Source organism: Bactrocera tryoni, chromosome 4 (assembly GCF_016617805.1).
Source record: "Bactrocera tryoni isolate S06 chromosome 4, CSIRO_BtryS06_freeze2, whole genome shotgun sequence".
Lineage (NCBI taxonomy): Eukaryota > Metazoa > Arthropoda > Insecta > Diptera > Tephritidae > Bactrocera > Bactrocera tryoni.
In genome coordinates this window covers 38,092,154-38,114,114 of record NC_052502.1, presented here as the reverse complement: position 1 = coordinate 38,114,114, position 21,961 = coordinate 38,092,154, and positions in this window count along the sequence as shown.

Below are 21,961 nucleotides of genomic sequence, written 5' to 3'. Positions count from 1 at the left end.
CTTCTAGCTAAAAAAGATAAAAGCCAGTCTGCCGCCCTACAGCAACTACATAAGGCACTTGCATATCTACGTCTATATATAGTACATACTTATGTATGTATGTGTATGTGTCTGAGGGTATTTAAATGGCAATATGAAAGCAATAACTTCAACGAGATCTCCCTGCCACACGCGAAACTCGCCGAGTTGTCATGTGTTACGTTCATTGCTCATTGAGGTGGAGGTTGAGTAGTTAACTTCGTTGTTATTGCTATTGTTGTTTTTGCTACTACTGCTGCTGGCTATGCGAACGTTTGCGACTGTGATTATTGGCACACAAATAGTTGCCAACTAGTCAACTGAGAAAAACATTAACTCATTTTATTATGTTTTGCATATTTTTTACCTTTTTCTCCACTGAGACAACAGTAAACTAAAGAAAATTAAGCAAAAGCAAAATGCTCTTAAAGGAAGGTCAACATAACGTTCTACAACGAAGTTACAGATTGTACAAAATATATAAGCGACAAGCAAATGAGCATGATTGCACAACAGATTTTAAGTATGTACTGTAGATCTATAAATATATACTTTACTTATATATACATATATACTTTACTGGTGTATACTTCACCAACTCGCTGTTACTAATTACTTATGCTTTTCTGCTAAATTCTCAACATTTTTTACTAACTAAATATTTGCTTCGTGCCCTTCTTTTCATCTAATAAATAACAAGATAAGATATACTTCGCGTGTATCTTCGGCGAAATACAAGAGAAGAAACTTTAAAAAAATGAGAAATCTTCGTAAACAGCTTGAAAATTATGTAATTGTTGTGCTGGCGCTAAAAAAGTTGAGAAATCTTATTAAATTGTTACAGAATTCCACAAAACAAATTTATAAAATTATAACTGGCTAGTTTCAGGAATCAGCGAATGCAACACTGCTCCTGTCAACTGTCAAGACTTTTTATAAAATTGCTTGAGCTTAGACTGGTGCTTGAGTGTTATTTTATATTCAAATTTTTTTCATAAAACTTAACAGTAAAAACAAAAGAAACTGTCAAAAATACTCTGGAACTCAAAAGTTCAAAATTTTATTGATGAAGATTGTTTTGTAGAAGAAAAATCGTGTTCGAATATCATGTTAGCATATTGCTTCTTCATAAACGGCAATTATATCTATAACTATATTTCGTTTTTACTTGAAAGAATTGCCATCAAAGGCAAGGAGGCCCTAATGGCCAGTGATATTTAACCATCTTTCGGTGATTTTGACCCACCATCATTCAACAGTCTTTAAAAATGGTCATGTCAAATAATGGATTATGTCTTTCGTATAATGACTATGTTCTGATCTTGCCCGAAAATTTATGAAAATTTATTAAAATATATTCACATCTGAAATGATCACAAATAAAATTATACCGGAAAATTATTTCTGAGAAAGTTAGTTTAATCACCTTTATCTAAGCAATGAAATCTCAATTTTTCCTACCTTTATAAGACTTTTGTCAGATTTGAAACTCATACAGATCTCAAAGTTGAGGCTACTGACTCCGAATTTCGGTGGTATATTGTAATAATTTCGACTCGTTGTTGGATCGTATATTTTTTCGTGATAAAATGGTTAGCCTTACTGAAGAGAAATATCAAAAGAGCGGGAAAAAGTGTGGCGTTTCTATTGAAAAACCCTTCACATACTTAAGTATTCATTTTGGTGTCATACCACAGTTTAACTATCTCTATTGTTAAAAAGAAATCATAAGTGTTTTCTAAATACAACATTTTTTCAGAATCAGAGACAGATTCAGAATTTGAGAGGCATTTAGTCCATGCGTAAGTTTTCATAAATAAATTAATTTAAATAGTAAATTTCAAAAGACTTGCTCTGCAATAAATCAAAATAAGTAAAGTATCATTCTAATAAAAAGGTAAACTCTTATTTCTTCCCATATTCAAAAAGTTAGTTATTTCTCTCAGCTACTTTTCATCTCCCAGTAGATTTATCTTACAAGTTGCATACTTAACTCATAGAAAACCCTTGTAACTGTTAACTTATACCTATACTGAAAATTACATTTCCGCAACCATATATTCTAGGCATGCTATCATAAATCTGTGAGAATCCTTTCATGATTCTAGCAATAATGTCTTTATAATTAATCGACACTTTTTTATGAAGTTAAGCAAAAATGAATGAATGGCGGATAAACCTTTGTATTGCCTTTCTATAATTTTGCCTTTCTAGAATTTTGCATTTCTAGAATTTGTTAAAACCTGTATTTTGCATCAATACCAGTTCCCATTGCCTGAGGTGAAAAATGTTAATTGTGTTTTCAGCATTGTGATCGTCATAATTATTGTTAGCGTTTTATTATCTGTCATCCATCTACTAGTTTCGGAGACTATTGCATTTAAAACGAATGGAAATAAATTTTACGTCAAAACATGAGATACATTTATACTGACGCAATAAAATTAAATCATGATACAATAATGCCACGATGCAATTCAAAAATATATAACACTTATAGAACTCATAAACACGGTGTCAAAACCGTGCTTGATTGCTTTAACATGAGGGTGTAAAGCGGGTAACCATTGACTCCACCATCATAGGGCATAATTAGACTACTCGACGAAATGGTTAAGGGCTGCAACAGCCTCCATAAAACATAAAAATTACCTAAATTTTTCGGCTGTTTCCTGATAGAAAAGCCCTGAATAGAATGTATAGTGTTATGAGAAATGAAAAGTATGCCAGCAGTGTTCTAGATGTACGCACAATCCGAGAACACAACTTGGCCTCGAACGATTATGCGCACGTGGCTCAAAGGATAACGGGTTAAAACAAATCAATGTTTGACTATTGCTCGGCATGTGTCTCCTCGTACCACTGTAAGGAAAATTCTTCGAGTTCAGTGAGTCTGAAAAAAACAACTGATCGAGCCAGATATAGTAAGAGAGGATGGACATATCGAAATCAAAAAGGACTCGCCAATGGAAAGAGCGTACGAAATTCATACAATATTTCACAATATGTTTCCTCACCGGAGCCAAAGACTGAAATGAGATATGGTGACTAACGTCCAGAGCATATTTCGACTATTAACAGATAACTTATTGGCTATAGTAAATAGAGGTGGTTTGAATTTTTTATAGAGGATGATGAAAACGATCGCTCATTTAAAACGATTGAATTTTCATTTCATTACCTGGCCTTAAGATGTCATAACAAAGTCTTAGGAAAATGAATAGCAATGATTTATCGGCAAAGCTATTCACATATGACAATGACGAGCTGATAAAAAATAGTTTGCGGCTTTATGCAGAGTACGTTCAGTTGGTTAGCGCCGATTGAAACCGACAGTTGGCGAAAAGAGGCAACGACAGGCATGATACTGTGGACTCAACCGAAATCGCTTACCGTATAAGTCGTGGAGAAAAGAACCATTCACATGATTTTTTTATCCGGAAAAGACTGTAAACTCGCCAGAATACTGCCGCTACAACAACAACAAAAACAGGAGAAAAGAATTGCTTACAGTCTGGGTCCTAAGAGCTTCTATACAGATCTATAAAACATAAGGGTTTACCATTTCCAAGCGGGTAGCTACATCGTCTAATATTTTGCATTTGAATCGAGTTCAATGCGAGATTGTGCTTGCCCTTCCTTCGTGCGGCAATTGATTGCAATCAGCGCGAAGGTGCGAAGGTGTTGAGGCATTTCAATTATGCATACGCTTAGCCAGTTACATAAGCGAGCATTTGCATATGCGTTAATGCTTCTACAATTGCACTTAAGCAATATTGCACCGACATACTTACACACACATATGTATGTATTTAGGTTGGTAAAAATGTTTGCTTACGTGCCACGCAGTCAATGGAAATATGTATGTGTGTGTGCATAAACAAGCAGTGCGTTTGCACTGATCGCTTTATTTACGAACATGCTCCTCCGACTAAAATACTTGTGTATGAGTGTGTGTGTGTGTGTGTTTGCTGAGTGTCACGCGTAGGTGTTGGATTTGTTTATTTGGTTAAAAAAGGCGGAATACGACCTTCAATTGAGTGTTGTGAATGAAAATAAATTCTCAAAACGAAGCTGTTGCAGATACCAGATCACATTTGTGTGTGTATGTATTTGTTTGTTCTTACATAAACGTCGAAGAGTTGTGGCAGTAGTGTGGCTGCAATTGTCAATATATTTATTTATTTACTTGCACTGTTTGTAGGAGTTTGCCTACATGTGTCATGCACTTGACAACGCTAAAGGTGTCAGTTATTAATTATTGTTGAGAGGAAGGTGATCGACTATATTAAAATTACGTAATGAGAAACGAAATCAGAGATGAGAATATTTATGAATAAAACAGAACTTAATAAAATATTAATATTTAATGAAAATCAGCAACTTTTATATGTAAATTAACGATTTAATTACTATTTTTTAATTCTTTCTAAACAAAAATAATTAACAAAAATGTGTATTTTTTAATATCCTTAATTTAAAAAAAAAATTCTAATTGTCAAAAAAAAATATTTTCTAATTGTTATTTTTTTTTATTTTTTTCTAAACAAAAAGAATTAACAAAAATGTGTATTTTTTCATATCCTTAATTTAAAAAAAATATTTCTAATTGTTAACAATATTTTCTAATTGTCTTTTTTTATTTTTATTTATTTTTTTTTTAATTTTTTATTTATTTTTTTCCCAATTTTTGAGACTTTTCTTTTCTATATTAAAATTACATAAGTAATGCGATACGAAAGCAGAATATTATTGGCAATACAATAATATTTTTAATCATTTTTTTTGCAATCTAAGGAATTTGTTGAAAGATTTAACTATTAGATAAAAAATTAAATTCTAAAAATTTTGTATAAAAAAATAAAATAATAAAATTTAAAAATATTAAAATTTAGTTTTTTATTTTAAGAATATTTTTAAATATTTTTTATTATCTTAAAATAGTATCAAAATGTTTTAAAATAAAATATTTTTAAAAAATATTCTTAAAATAAATACATTTAAGAATTTTAAATTTTATTATTATTACTGTTTTTTAATTTTAAATCAATTATTGTTATTATATTTCTAGCATAATTAAATATAAAATATTTTTTAATATTTTTTTTTATTTTAATAATTTTTATTTATTTTAATAATTTTTTCCTTTTAATTATTTTTTTTCAATTATGCGTACGTGTATATAATATAAAAGGTTAAAAAAATATTTAGAGAATTTAATTGTAAAATTTAATTTAAACTCTTTTTATTTATTATTTTTCTAATTAATTTTTATATTTTTTTATTCTTTTAACATTTTTTATATATTTTTAATAAAGAAACAGATAAATAGTAGGTACATAAAATTTTATTTAAAAATCAAAACAAAATATATGATCATAAAATAAAAAAAAGATATTTTCTAAATACTTTTCATATTTCTTTTGACATTTTTTTATATATTTTTAATAAAAATAAAAATAAAAATAAAAATTAAAAAAACCGAAAAATAGAATATAAAAAAAGAATAGCAAAATTTTTCTAAATATTTTTTATCTTTTACATATTTTTAATATATTTTTTATATAAAGAACAGAAAAAATAGTTTATGAAAAATTTAATTTATAATGTTTAAAAATATTTTTGAGTTTCTAAATACGTTTTATTTTTTTTATTGTTTTATGTATGTATGTACATACATATGTATATACTCTTTATATAGTTTTTATGAAAATAATTTCTTTTAATAAATTATTTTTTACTTTATTTCTTATTATTATTTATAATTTTTATTTTATTGTTATAGTTTTTAAAACTTTTTTTTATTAAAAAATTATTTTAATTAATTAAATTCTCTTTAATTTTATATTTTTAATTATCTAAATATTTTTTTATATGTTTTTTGTGAAAGGAATTTTTTTTAATAAATTATTTTATATATTATTTCTTTTAATATTATTAATGTTTTTTTTATTTTTATCGTTATAGTTTTTAAAACTTTTTTTATAATAAAAAAATTATTTTTATTGATTAATTTGTTTTTAACTTTATTTTACAATTTTTAATAACCTTTACTTTCTTCTCACACTCCTATTAAACTTTATGAGTTTCGCAACATTCGTTATGTCCTAGAAAAGCTTCCATATGACCCATTTGCTAGCTCTCAGCTGCACTAAATCAAAAACTTATTAAAAACACAAACACAATTTATTTAGCAATTGAAATTTCCACATTATGAGAATTGCACCATTTTTATTGCGTGTGCACTTTCACCACACCAAACACTCCACGAGTGGCCATAATACCCACGAACATACATGCACGAACTCAAGCGCGCGTCGATCGATTGCCACATAAAATACACGGAAATTTTTTCATTGGTAATTTAAGTTTAATTATTCAATTCAGCGAACGCTGGGAGAAGAACTAATCATAAAAAGAAAAACAGCTAAATTGAACAATTTAGAAATAATAAAAAATAGATTCTTTACACATTTGATTGTGTGTGTGTGTGTAGTGATCTGCAAGAAGCCGCACAGTAAGGAACGTACGTGCTGCACAACAAAAATATGCTTACAAACATTTGTATGTGTTTTTGTGTGGCAAGGTAGTCACTTAGAAGCGTATTTGCGGGCTAGCTAACCGACTGGCTGGCTGGTTGGCAGCCACGGGCACACACCATATGGCCAACAAAGCGCCTACTTTTGCGCAACACATACATACGAGCACAAACACGAAACATTCATTAATTTATACACAAACAATAATAAAGTCAAAAACTATATATGAAATAAATTAATATGCTGGGCATGAAGGCGCGCAACACACACTCACAAATAAATTCGCCCGCGCTCGCAAGCAAACTATCACACATGCACATATGTATGTATACTATACACAGTATTTATAAAAAAAATGTATATGCATATACATGTATGTTTTAGTACATACAAATAAATGAAATCATAAGAATTTTTAAGAGTTCTTATACAAATGCATGCGTGTATGTTTGTTTTTATGTATGTATCTTCATAGAAATTTTTGCAGTCCTGCTAGCGTTTTATGCCCAAACATGCGATTTATTGCATAGAGACTTCGTTGTACACATTTGTACATACATACATATGTATGTATGCATATACTTAGCTGTCTTATTATCACTTTTCATTGAATGTATGATCACACGCTATCAGCGCAAAACCGTTAAATTCAATTGAATTCGAATTTGATGACATAAAAATATAAGAAGAATCTTTTTTTATATTTGTAGGAGGAAATATAAAATAGTATATTATGTACATACAAATATGTATGTATATCTAATATGCCAATATCTTTACATTTTTTAACTTTTTTTTTTATTATTATTTTTTTTTGTATTGTTGATTAACAAAATTGTAAACATTTCTTTGCCTTATTAATTTTTTTTATTCTATTTTTTTTAACTTTTTTTGTTTTTGTTATTTTTATTATGTTTTGCTTGCATCGAAAGTGAAAGATATTTATTATTTTAATGCAAATATATAGTTTTTGGAATGGACTTAGTCATTAAAATTTTGTCATAATTGTTAATTTTTGTATTAACTAATTTCAAATTTTTAAATTAATTCTCAGCTTTCGTCCCAGTTTTTATTATTACTATTTTTGTTGTTATTAATTTTTTTAATTAATTTTTAACAATTTATATTCAATTATTTTTTGTTTTTTGATTAACTAAAATGGAAAAAAATTTAAATGATAAATTAAAAATTTCGAAACACCTTTTAATTAATAAAGTTTTTGAACATCATTCCTTAATTTTTTTATTGTTATTATTTTTTGTTATTATTTTGTTTATTAATTAATAAATGGAGAAGAAACTTCTTCAAATTATTTATTTTCTTTAAACTGAAATATAAAAAACCTAATTAGAAAATTAAAAAATTCAAAATTTTCTAAAATATTTATTTTTTTTATAGTTTGGACTAATGTTATGACCATAAAATTTTCGTGTTGTTTTTTAATTCTTAGGATTTTTAATTAATAAAGTTTTTTAACACTATTCATCATCATTTTATTTATTTATTTTTTTTTTTGTTATTATTTTATTCATTAATTATTAAGAGTAGAAGTAATTTCTTCGAATTAAAAATCGTACATTTTTTTTATTATTTCAAACACTTAATTTTAAATAAATAAACATATTGGCAATTAAACAATTTTAATAAATTCAAAATATATTTTTTGATGATTTGAACTAGCATCTGGCCTGAAATTTTTTGAAAGTTTTGTTAAGCAATATAATTTTAAATTAATAATGGCCACCATTCGCACACTTTTTAATTTTTACTCTTCTATTATTATTTATTGTTATAATTTTCATTATGACTCACGTAATTATATTGATAATAGAAGATATTTATTAACTATTCAAGACCGTGCATCAAGTTTTTCTGATTTTTTTTTATTTTTACAACTTTTTTAAACGTAAAAAAACTAACTGGAAAATTAAAAAAATTTCATATTATTTTAAAATATTTTTCTTTAGTGCTACGGATTGGCCATGACCTGTAAATTTTTTAATAGTATATTAATGCATAAAATTTTCAGTTAAAAAATATTTTTGTCACCATTCGCACATATTTCATATTTTTATTGTTTTATAATTTTTTTTGTGTTCATTGTTAAAATTTTAATATGTCTTATGTGTGTACATTAGAAGTAGCAGACATTTATTCAAATTGAAATCTAATTTTATTCAAATATATTTATTTTTTCAATGAAATGGAAAAAATTTAAGTATTTTTCATATCACAAATTTTTTAAATATTAATAATTTATATTTTCTCCGTACTACAAAGATTTATATTTATTATTATTTTTTATTTATTTTTATTTATACAAACAGAAATATTATTATTATTAAAACACATAACATAACTGTTTTTTTCCAATTTGCGCAAGGTTCTGTCGTCAACATGCGAGTACTGAGATCTGACAAAGATTTTTTTCGAAATATTTTGTGGTAAAAGTGGCTCTTGCCCACCGTAACTGTGGTAAACAGACAACAGCAACCCACATAGCTCCACAGCGGATATGACGCCATGTAAAGCAATAATGCGATAAATTATCAATGATAGTCTAACAAGAAACTGAATCACTTTAGATTATTAGTTTGCAATGACAATCATGTCTTTCCACTAAATATTATCCGCCTTTTTTCTTTGACACGAAAATATTATGGCAATATTAAGTGTTAATTTTAGAATGAAATTTTTCAAAATATAAAAACCAAAAAATGTATGTGTTGTAGGTTTTTAATTCAGAAAAAAAAATAAATTTAATTTCGTTTTTTGGGTTTGATGAAGACAAATGGATAAATGAATAGGAAAAAAATTTCTTTGCTCTCAAAAACAAATCGAAATTGAAATTTTTAAAACAGAATTGTTTTTTGATATACATAAATAGATAATTAAATGAAAAATTTGAAACTTTGCAAAAATAAAAATATTTCAAAAAACATTGTTGAAATATTGAATTATCTATTTCCACTAAAACCACTCTGTTTTAAAAATTTTAATTTTGACAATTACTTTTTTTGAAAGCAAAGATTTTTTGTTTCAAGTCATTGATCCGTTCGTCTTCATTAGAACCAAAAAGTAGCAATGTTTTTTTAAGTATTTTCAGTTTTGCAAAATTTACAATTTTACAGTTTTTTTCACTTGTAACCGTTTTACATCAGAAGTAGTGTTTTCGAAAGCAATTTTAATATTTTTATTTTCTAACATTACAAACTTTATGTTAAATGTTCAAAAACGCACTCCGATTTCGTGCTATTTTCCTCAAAAATATTTGCATATGTCCAATTGTATGCAACTAAATGAGTCAAAAATATTATATAAACGCTTTTCTTGCCAAAACCCATTGAAAACACAAAGAAAACAGCAAAAAAAAAACACTTCCAACAACAGGAATCGGCGTTTTCAAATACCCACACACGTATGTATGTATGTATGTATATATGACGCCAAGGAAACAAGCAGCACGATTTCAAAAACAAAAATTTTGGTTGATTTCGAAGTCAATCTTTTCGCTTCACACAAAAACAATTTAAACAAGCCGCTAAAAATAGACGCATTCGTACGTAGGCAAATGAGAATTAGTCAGCGACGCGCTAGCTGAAGGCGAAAAACAGATAGCAGCCGATCGTACAGATAGAGCTATATACTATATACATACATACGTATGTATAAACATATGTATGTGTGGATATGTAGCGAGCGATCTCAACGAAATACACAACAGTATAGATGGTTTGTTTGTGTGTAGCTTGCCGAACACCACCGATCTAGCGCTGACACCTAAAAGGCGAGATGAGGTCAGACGTGCTCGATTGGCTAAATTATTTGCACTTTTCAGTGAAATTTTGAAAGAAACAAAAATTTAATAAATATTTTTTTTTTGTATTCAATACAGCTTTTTGCACTTTTATTTGCACTGTATTTTCTTAACTTTTATTGTATTTGAGCGTTATGCTCATGGCTATTTTTAAAGTTGGGATATTTGTCACTTTTTAGTGCTTCAATTTTTATTATATCTTTATTGTACATATAAATATGTATATATAAGCGAACTCATATGGTTTTTTTTTATTTTTTATATATTTTTTCTTTTGTTTTTATTTTTGGTATTTTTCATTCCTTGCTTTAAATTTTTTTTTATTTCAACACATCTATTTTGGGCTAAAGCACTGCATTTAACGGTGTTTTATACACATTATTTACACATCTGTGCCGCAGCATGCCATGCACTTACATATCTACATACATTCATGCGTGCAGCATATAACACATTAAAAGGGAAAAAATTACGGTTTAAAAATAAATTTCCGAATCGACACTACACGAAATGCTCCAGCACTGCACGGTGATATTTAAAAATATTTTCGAAAACGGCCTCGTTCCAAGCAGATATTCTACCTTTGGCAGCATACGCGTGTGCCACTGATTTATATTTATATATAAGTATTTTTGTATAAAAATTTATATTTGTATATATATTATATTTTTTTAATTCACTTAAGTACCATTTTCGTAGTTTAAATTTATAATTTATTTTTTTATAAAATCTTCGCGCATCTACAGAATCTCACACAACACAATTTTTGTTGAATAGAAATATTATTCGAAAAGTATGGTAACTAACTCAATCTGCGCGCTTTCGTACGTTTCTTGTTCAGCTTTACTAAATCGACCGACCACCATGAGACTTCAACACCAACTAAATATTCTCCGTGCACAAACTTGGAAGCAACAGCTATCGTTCGCCGTTTACGCTTACGTTGACGTTAACGTAGCCGCTGACTTGTCTCACATACGCGTACACACATGCGCACACGAATTGGACACTCTGCAGCGCAGCGACTATCACTATGATTGTTGTTTAGGTTGCTGCTGCCACTGCCCTCGCTGCCGGCGCGCTGGTGGCGCTGGCAGAAGTTGCTCACTTTGTCCCTTACTAAAGCGTGTGTGCTGACGGCAGCTAGCCGCTAGTGTTTGGTGGTTGCTGACTGCTTGGCTAGCGTTGGTGGCGTACTAATATTGTTGTTACTGTTCTTTATTGGCGATGATTGGTGGCGATTGTTGGCGCTTATGGAAATAATGCGTGTTATGAAAACCTAAAAGCACTTAAAGAGATCACCTAAAAATTCTAAATTAGTTTTTATGTCCAATGCGCTCATAAGGCTCGATCAAATTTTGTAAATATAATGCAAATATCAAACTAAAAGCAGCAATACAATCATGCTACCAAAATTGTTTGAATGGAAAATGATTTTGTTATTTAGAATATTCAGTTTTACTTTAGTATTCCCATCTATCCGTTCAATCAGAAGTATTAAAAGTACTCCTAACTGTCTCTTTCCGATCAGTATATACCCAAAAATTTTAATCTCGTTTTCGCTGCGTTGAACTCTGCTCATCTTTCAGATAACCTTCTTGATTGATCTAACCGTATTCCTTCTGAAACTTACAAGCAGGTTACCAAAGTTTTACGTCTATCACCACATGATCGATCTGGTTGGTGGCTTTTCGATCAGGAGGCAGCCAGGAAAAGTTTTCTTCTGCTGGAATCTAGTACTGCAGATAACTATATTTCGAGCCTCGAAATCGGCGTAGTCGATCAGCCTCAACCCATTTGGGGATATTTCCTTGTGGAGGCTGAATTTAGCGACAGTTGTGCGAAAGATGCCTTCCTTTTTTCGACATCTTGGCGGGGGCAGCTCTAATAATAGCTCATAGAAGTCATCTTTGGACATATCGTCTTTCTCTTCCTTCGGGACGTGGGCGCAAATGAACGATATGTTTCAGGTGCATGGCCTTAAGTCGTTATACTTAATGCGTTTGCCATGATCGTTTTAAAAAAGGGAGGTTTCTTTTCCGAGGCTTTTGCTGATTTTTCAATGGGGGCGTTTTTTACGTAGCGGGTCCCAAGCCCAGCGCATAACCCCTCGGAGGGTTGGTTCGCCTTCTTACAGTAGCTCGCCTTCAAACGGATGTTCTTTAGCTACACAGAGAATACTTGGTCAAAGACCGGAATTTGTGAGCTGCTTGAGCCATATGTAAAAGAATCGTTTGTGGCCACTCCAAAGTGAATGGCAATCAGAAAACTTTCCTTACTAGCGTGAACTTCTACACATGACTCCATCCGCCCTCGTAAACTTTTGTATTAAAGTAAAAGATAATTATTGTCATGAAGCTTCCCTTCATTATACTTTTCATTACAATATTTCTGAAGCACTTTTGCCTTGCTCAAGATTGGTTGGGTAATAAATGACAAATAAAGAATGCAGCCGCCATATTTTTAAGTAAAATTCCTAAAATCTAAACTATCGGCTAAATTTATAAGAAGAAGCTGAGAGAGACTGAAGTTCATTAATAATTATTGTGCCAATTCATCCATAGTATATCTTTTGAGAGGAAATTTAATTCCAAATATACATATATTTGTACTGAATCTCGACTTCGATGGAGCCATAAAATCTTTTATTATAATTTATAATAAAATATTAAAATTTGCGGCTGATGCATTCAACTGGAATTTAATAAAGTTTAAGCAATCCTTCCCAATAAATCGAAAATATTCACTAATACTTCTTGAAATATCGCATGCAATGTCATTTGCTCCAGAGTATCATTAAAAAGTCATTAAGTCTAAGAAGAGTGGCCACTTCATTGTCCATAAGTACACTTATTCTTACTCTCATAATGTTTTTCTAAGGTAATCTCTCGAATCTTGGTGGTAAAATTAGTAAAGCTTCTGAACACTACCCTTCTTCACTACCCTCCGTGATACACTGGCAGCCAACGTGTTAAATGAATTTATTTTAAATACTCTGTAACATTATCTCACTCCCTCTTCCGGTTTCTGTTCTCAGTAGTCTCACGGCCCCATACCATATGGATACCAAAAAGCCAAAAAAATGTACATAACCTTAACAACGGAAATGACTGCTTACTGTATGGAATAACTCAGAAACTGTATTCTTCTGCATGGGGTTATGAGATTTCAGAATTCCACTTTAGCTTACATAATTCGTAATTTTGGACAAAACTTTCAACTAAGAAATTTTATACCGGAAGTCTGGTGAATAAGATTTTTCACCGAACTCTCATTATCACTTCCAACAGCAAACAGCCTTCGTCACTTCCCGCTTTCTTTGGGCTTGAATTATAGTGCTCAAAAAGAAGATTGTCGAATATTTGGTGATTTAAAAAGCAACATATGTATATTCTCGTTTTTTATAATTAATTCTTTTTTCATATACATAATTTAATATTGCATCGAATTTGAATTCCTTTCTTTTACTAATACTCCTCGGTCATTTCTTCTTAACCTCTATATAGAATATCAAATATAGTGACTTCTGATTTGTTACAAAGAAATGTTGACGTTTGTTTTCGCACAAAGTGACAGTCCCTCAAATACTTAGCTCATAATTTTAATACTAAATGATTCGGCTGACTGGCTGGAAAAATCAGAAATAAAGTGCTTAGGACAAACCTGTGCTGAAATAGTTTTATCCACCTTCTTTGACAACTTCCACAGTTGGCTTCGGACAAATCATCACACATTGTGATATATGTATGTACATACTGTATGTATACACATAAAGAAATTTGCGAGACTGAATCGAATTTTAGGAGAATAATTTTAAAAGTTTTACTACTAAATTAGCCGGATTCCTCTAAGTAAACGTTTCCTGGGACTGGTAGTAGCCTTCGAGGTTAAGCATCTGCCAACAATATACGGAAATTATGTAAACCGATAGGTACACCAAACGACGCCTTATTTTTCACGCTCTTTTGACATTTCTCTGTAGTAGGATTTGCCATTTCAAAAATTCCAATTTATTAAAATTTACTACCGAAATTCGGAGTCAGTGGCTTCAACTTTAAGGGCGCTACGTCCAATTTATGGTCGTCATAATCCTCCTGTCAGATCAACAATTGGGCGTTTATTGGAAAAATTTCAATCCTAAGGCGCAGTGCAAAATGTTCCCGTGCCAGTGTGACAAAGAAGTGGCCGTAGTATTGAAAATATTGCCGCCGCTAGTGCATTAAGTGGGGATGACCCACAAAAGTTTATCAAGCGTTGAACATCCCTGTGACGTCGTTGTGGTGAATTTTGAGAGAAGATCTTGGGCTAGATCCTTGCAAGATCAAATTGGCGCAAGAACTGAAGCCGCTTAACCACCAGAATCGTCGTTTATTCGTGAATTGAGCTGAGCAACAACTTGAAAATGATCCGAATTTTCATCGAACAATCATCTTCAGCGATGAGGCTCATTTCTAGCTGAATGGCTTCGTTATTAAGCAAAATATGCATTATTGATCAGGCAGCAATCCACACGTAGTCCGCAAGTCACCATTGCATCCCGAAGAAATTTATCACCTATCTATGGTCTATGCCAACAAGCCTGCGACGATTGATGAACTTCGTTCAAACATCAAACGTCAAATTGCAGCAGTATCGGCCGATTTATGCTTAAGACCCGTTGAAAATTGGGTTCAGGAGGATATCTACTATGAGCTGCTTCCTTATGTCCAAACTCTTAATTTGCATTTGTATTGTAAACAATCGCCAAGATGCGGCCATTTTCGACCAATGGGAGAGGAATTGTGTTCAATCAAAATAACGCCAAGCAGAAGCTCGGATAGCTCGTTTGTGGGTTCTTACGTATAGATCTTATAGTCCAGACCTGGCAGCTGTGGCGAATGATTTTTCTGGAGAAAAATTCTGCCGATGAGATACTTGTGAACATCGACTATTCCAGGTTTTTTGCCACTAGGGGCAAAATGGTTTTTATTAGAGTGGTATTATAATGTTGCCTTAAAAATGCCAATAGTTATGCCAATATTCGAATTTTAACCAAAAAAAACCTTAGCGCTCCCAGATTATTTTCGAAATCAGTGCATCGTCCCAGAACCTAATCACAAATACATATATATCCTTATTATAAATATGTATGGGTGCAAATTTAATTCTGCGCAGATGTTGCAAGACCATATGGGCAAAATTACACTTCGATGTGGCAAGCAGCAATAAAACGCGAATTGAAAGCGCAACAACACGATCAGCAACAACTTACTCAGAAGTGTATATACATATGTATGTAAGTATTGCAATAAGTTCTACGAGGCGAATATTCTGCCACTCACCTTACGATCAAACAAACTCTTCCAACACATGATGATGCTGAGCTCATTTAATACACATATAGTACAAGATAATTACAAACAAACACCCATATAAACATACGTACATACATGTAATAAGCGCATACATCCCACTGCAAATCTGCAAGACACCGCTCGTTTCATTTATTCATTCATTATAAATTGATCAGCTCTGTGTGATCAGCGAGACGATGGCGATTTAAGTGGCAGAGCGCATGGGCGCTGAGCAAAAAACCAAAACAAAAACACTTTTCAAGCGTATGAGTGATCTCGTCGGCGATTATATGAGCAAAATAAAGACGCTAATACTTGTTAGTATATACATATGTATGTATGTATTCGAGATCAAAGATATATCTTTAATATTGACGGAGAGAGAACAATCAAACCGCGTTAGTTGTGCTCTGCCGATGATCAATAGAGCTTTTTTAAACTAGAGCAAATACTCACACATGCACACAGTAAAATTGCAAGTAATTCTAGGAACAAGAAAAAAGGTTAACTTCGGTTGCACCGAAACTAATAATATCCTTCACATATAAAAAATTTCTATGCAAAAAGTTGATTTTGATCGTTCAAATCGTATGACAGCTATATGATCTAGTGATGCGTTCTAAAAAATTAGTTCGGAGATTGTATCGTTGCCTTGAAAAATTATTCTTGCCAAATTTCGTAAAGATATCTTGACAAATATAAAAGTTTTCCATACAAGGACTTGATTTTTATCGATCAGACAGACGCTCGGAGATAAGAACATGGCCAAATCGACTAAGCTCGTCTCTCTGATTATTTATGTATATACATACATATATATTTTTAGGAAACCTGACATTTTATTCTGGTTGTTATGAAGCCCCTAAGTTAGTGGTATATGCGGACGACATTGCCATCTTAATAAAGAGTTGGTGTCTACAGACCATTAGCAGTATTATGAACACCATTGTCAATACGGTCCAGAACTCGGCATCGCAAGCGGGTCTGGGGTTGAACCCGTTGAAAAAGGCCTGCGTTTTTTCACAGGAAAGCTGAAAATTCCTCTATTGAGGTTCCCTTCTATAAATGGGACACAATTCTCTCTCAACTCGCATATAGAACCTTCGGGCATAGATCGTGGGTAAAGGCGGTTGGGCAAACACCGACTACATGACCCACTTTTCAGCTGGGAAAGAAGGTTTAAAGTAAACATAGAAAAAGATGACTAGCGTAAAGTTATGTAGCTACGCGCAACATTCTAAACAGCTATACGGATGGCTCGAAAGTGGACAATGGAGTGGGTGCGGGAATATATGTACTATCCAGAGTTTGCCATAAACCAACCGTTTAAGTTGCCGGACCACTGCGGTATATTTCAAACTGAGGTCTTTGCTTTTGCGAAAGCCGCGGAGCTGGCCTCTAATGCACCTGCAGGCAATTCTAGAGTCAACATTTACTTAGACAGCCAAAAAGCAAACGAGGCAGTAACCTCGTATCGCTTATCGGTCAGAAATGTCCTGAGAAACAGGGCAGCAGTGAAAAGCGTTGCCAGAAGTAAGCAACTTCACTTCTACTGGGTGTCAGGCCACAAATGCAAATGAAATACTAGACGAGATTGCCAAGAATCGTGTACGGCTAACATCCGACAACGTGATCAACATTGGGAAACCTATGCATTGTCTACACGACGATCTCGACAGAAGCAGGGTAAAGAAAAACCAGATGAAACGAGCCACATGGGTGCGAAACTGCAAGAGTCATGTGCAAAACGGAAGATCGGAAGTACACAATTCCTATTGTCACTCAATAAAAGAGACTGTAGGAACATGATGGGAATACTAACTGGTCACTGTCTGGTGGCGGCAGACGCCCGCTGGGGCTGACAGATCGAGAAGACGGCAAGAAGTGTCTAGTACAGGGCAACAGGGATACAATGGAGCATCTCTTGTGAGTCTCCACGGTGTTTATACTGGAAGGGATATCTATAAAGAGGCCACAGAGTCTGCAGAATACTGTCAAGTGCAGGCATCCTAAGGATGACTCTTCCTCTTGGACTTAGCAACTGAACTCCATCTGGTATCGCAAAGGTCTCTGCGTGACTTATTGGCCTACCAGATTAACCTAACCCAACCTAATATACCCTGTTAAGGGTATAATATACACCCATACATTTCCAGATAGCATGAATGGAAATATTATATTCTAGTTCTAATTTACTTGTAGGTGCGTTCACTCGTCCGCCTACAATTTTTAGAGCGCAAAGATCGATCAAAATTTTGATGAACAAATACATACAAATTCAGTTCTCTCGACGAATATACATACATTTGTATGTGTGTGTGTATTGTGAATTTTACTTTCGTTTAGTCGGTCATAAAGACGCTTTTTATATTGTGTTTAAGTAAATCAAGGCGAGCAGTCAGGCACATAAACGCTTGTCAGCAAGTGTGTATATGTATATGTATGCGTCTGTATGTATGTACATGCATATGTACATAAGTATTCATAAGGTAATACATTCTGTTCCAAAACTATCAACTAAATTGAGATGCGAATACACACTAACACACATACCCAAACACGCATATGCATACATATACATACATATATATTTATGTACATATATAGTATTATACTATATGAGTAGTAGTATACAAAATAAACAAGCGCCGTTGTCTCTTAACGCTTTTGACTCTTGTTTCGCAAGATTTACCGCCAAATGTACGAGAAATACTGCGAAGGCAGACAATGATGCCGTCATTAGTCAGGCATTTGCTCGGTGTTGTCTTTTCGCAATTAACAAGCTTCTAAGCAGAAATTCTCCAAATACATTTATATACATTTCTGTATATTTACATATGTATGTATGTACTATATGACAACAAAAACATCGCAGTATATAATCAAACTAACATTTTTCATGTTCAGTTTAGAACTTGTTTGCATTTCATTCGTTTTTTGATGTAGGAAGCAGGTACAAAACTTATACCAACAATTTTTAAAAAACACACTCATATTTTTGTTTGAAAGCTCAACGCCAGCAAATATCTTGGGTCATTCAGCGAACCACAACAGGCATTTTGCATACGACTGATCAAATAAATCGGCTTTTTAGAGCATATATTCTCCATTGAAGTGTGTAAAAAATTAGAGTAGAAGCTTGATGAAAGAGGTTCAACCAAGATAAATCAACTAGAGCATTTAAGAGCTTTTATTAAAGAACGGTCTGTACATATAATCACATGCAAGACAGATGGTATGGAAATTAAAAACCTAGGCCGCCAAGTGTACAGCACCAATATGATGCTGGGTTGAAGCATTAAAAGAACCTTAAGCGGTTACATGAGTTTACGCGTTTCAAAAAATCGAATTTTGTTTTATTGTCTTATTAAATTCTACAACATCTCTAGAATATTCTTCTAAACTTTCAAGTTGATCCGAGTAATAGTTTCGGAGATACAGCCTTGAGAACTTGTGCGCTCGAGGCAAGCTAGGCTAAGTGCGCCGTCTGTAAACGCGTTTTTCTCGAAACTGCGTTTTTGAAGTCGGTTGTCAAGATTTCTCGAGAACTACTCAACTGATCTTCATGAAATTTTACACAGGTCTTTGAGATGCAATTCTTAAAGACTTGGACGTAGGACTTTTTTTCGATTACATTTGAATTGTAGAAATATCTGCCAAAAATCCAATTTTTAGTTTTTTCCTTTGTTCAAGTTCTAACTAAAGGTTCAACGAAAACATGTATTTTTTCACTTTAAATGATCCTGTAAGGAGATATCCTGCCAACGCGGGCGCATTTTTTTTCGAGTGATCACAGGCAATGGCGTCACATTGGTCGAGTTTAAAATATTTTTTTTGTTTTCAAAATTTCACAATTTCTTTGTTAATAGTGTGTGTTTGTGACAAATTGGGTAGTCGAAAGTCTTTTCGTATTTTTACCATTTTTCCGCTAGAGACATTATTCCATCAGTGTAAATCGACATTTCGAAATTACCAGAACGTAAGCGAGCGAACCATTGTTGGGCTATACGATATTGATTGTCTCCGTAAACTTCACAAACTTCAATGGTGACTTGCGTGGCATTCTTCCCTTTTTTATATAAATATTTCAAAATATAGCGAATTTCTTCATAATATTCACTCATTTTTGAACAGCTGCAAATTTAACTTTTTTGGTTAAATTAAGCTTAAAAACTCACCTTTCCAACATTATATGATATAACACAATGTGATTAGTAGCACTGGAGATATACGACTGTAACGACATTTATTGCTAAAAAACGAAACGACTTTTTCGACTATCAATATATGAGAAAAAAATTTTGAAAAAGGTCCGTTTTTACGGTTTTAACGAAACTTTCATGAACGACATGTTCATAATTGGTAAGTCCCTTTAACACTCATCAAGCTCTCTTTTTCGTTTCAACAGGGTACTTTTTACCAAAAAAAAATTATTTCCATTAACGAATGAACCTTTATTAATTTTTTCCAAACCTTCAAAACTTCAAATTGCTATAACTCGGGAACAATTGTTCCAAAGCTGTTAAGCGTGTTTTTTCATAGATATACTCTATGTATCTACATAGAAAGCCTTCGAACTCTAGTGGCTCCACGATATAAACAAGATAAGATTTGGTAGCTAAGCACACTTTGCTTTCTAATCTGATCCTATCCATACAATAGACTGCTGGAACGCGGCAAATTTAAATTAGTAATAAACAGCTCTTGACTTTTAGGAATTTTTCAAGGGTATTTAAACCAATTAGGCTTTTTCTTTCCGGCGGCTCGGGAAGTAAAGATATATGCATACATATATGTATGTATGTCAACACAAAATGTTTAACCTTATCTGATATCAATTAGCAACTATCGACTGCTAAGATTTATGCTACCATTTAAAATATAAAAATTTCACAAAAACACTATCTTCCGTTATTATTAATTTCTTCTTCTTCTTTACTGGCGTAGACACCGCTTAAGCGATTATAGCCGAGTTAACAACAGCGCGCCAGTCGGTTCTTCCTTTCGCTACGTGGCGCCAATTGGATAGTCCAAGCGAAGCCAGGTTCTTCTCCACTTGGTCCTTCCAATGGAGTGTAGGTCTTCCTCTTCCTCTGCTTCCCCCGGCGGGTACTGCGTCGAATAATTTCAGAGCTGGAGTGTTTTCATCCATCCGGACGACATGACCTAGCCAGCGTAGCCGCTGTCTTTTAATTCACTAAATTATGTCAATGTCGTCGAATAACTCGTACAGCTCATCGTTCCATCGAATGCGATATTTGCCGTGGCCAATGCGCAAAGGACCATAAATCTTTCGCAGAGCCTTTCTCTCGAGAACTCGCAACGTCGACTCAACGGTTGTTGTCATCGTCCAAGCCTCTGCACCATATAGCAGGACGGGAATTATGAGTGACTTATAGAGTTTAGCTTTTGTTCGTCGAAAGAGGACTTTACTTTTCAATTGCCTACCCAGTCCGAAGTAGCACCTGTTGGCAAGAGTTATCCTGCGTTGGATTTCTAGGCAGACATTGTTGGTGGTGTTTATGCTGGTTTCCAAATATACGAAACTATCTACAACTTCAAAATTATGACTGTCAACAGTGACGTGAGAGCCAAGTCGCTAGTGCGACGACTGTTTGTTTGATGACAGGAGATATTAAAAAAAAAATTATTAATTTACTTCTAATATTTCTATTTTATTTCATTTTAGCCTTATTGCTTTTTATCAGATTGGCCTTCTATATATTATTATTTAATTATTTATAACATGTTAGTTGCTAAATTTCATGTATTAAATCAATACTAATTTAATTTTAAATGTTTTTCTTGCAGATCTCGAACTATTTGGGTAAGTCTTACTTTGCTAAATATTTGAGCTTCTTCAACTCGAAGTTCTCTATAACTCCAACTCTTGAATTGGTAATAGAATTCAAATTGCATATAAATTTCCTGCCATAACTCGAAGCCTCTCTAACTCGCAGTTTTTTTTTTGTGGATTATGGTGATTTGAATTAGGGAAGTCAACTGTATGCATTATATATTTTTTCTTCTTAAAACCTCTCCCTGCGTAGTTCATTCAGCCTCTTTTCTCCTTCTCATATTCTTATTATTTGAGGTGTTCAGTTTCCGATTATTGTTTTTGTGCTGAAGCATTGTATTTAAGGCTTGAATCACAGATGTCTGGAAGTTTATACAAAGCTAATGTTCAGGAAACTTTCGAATAATATGATGTATTGTCGGCTCAGCAGTTTTTTCGGAAACGTTCCCTCTTAATT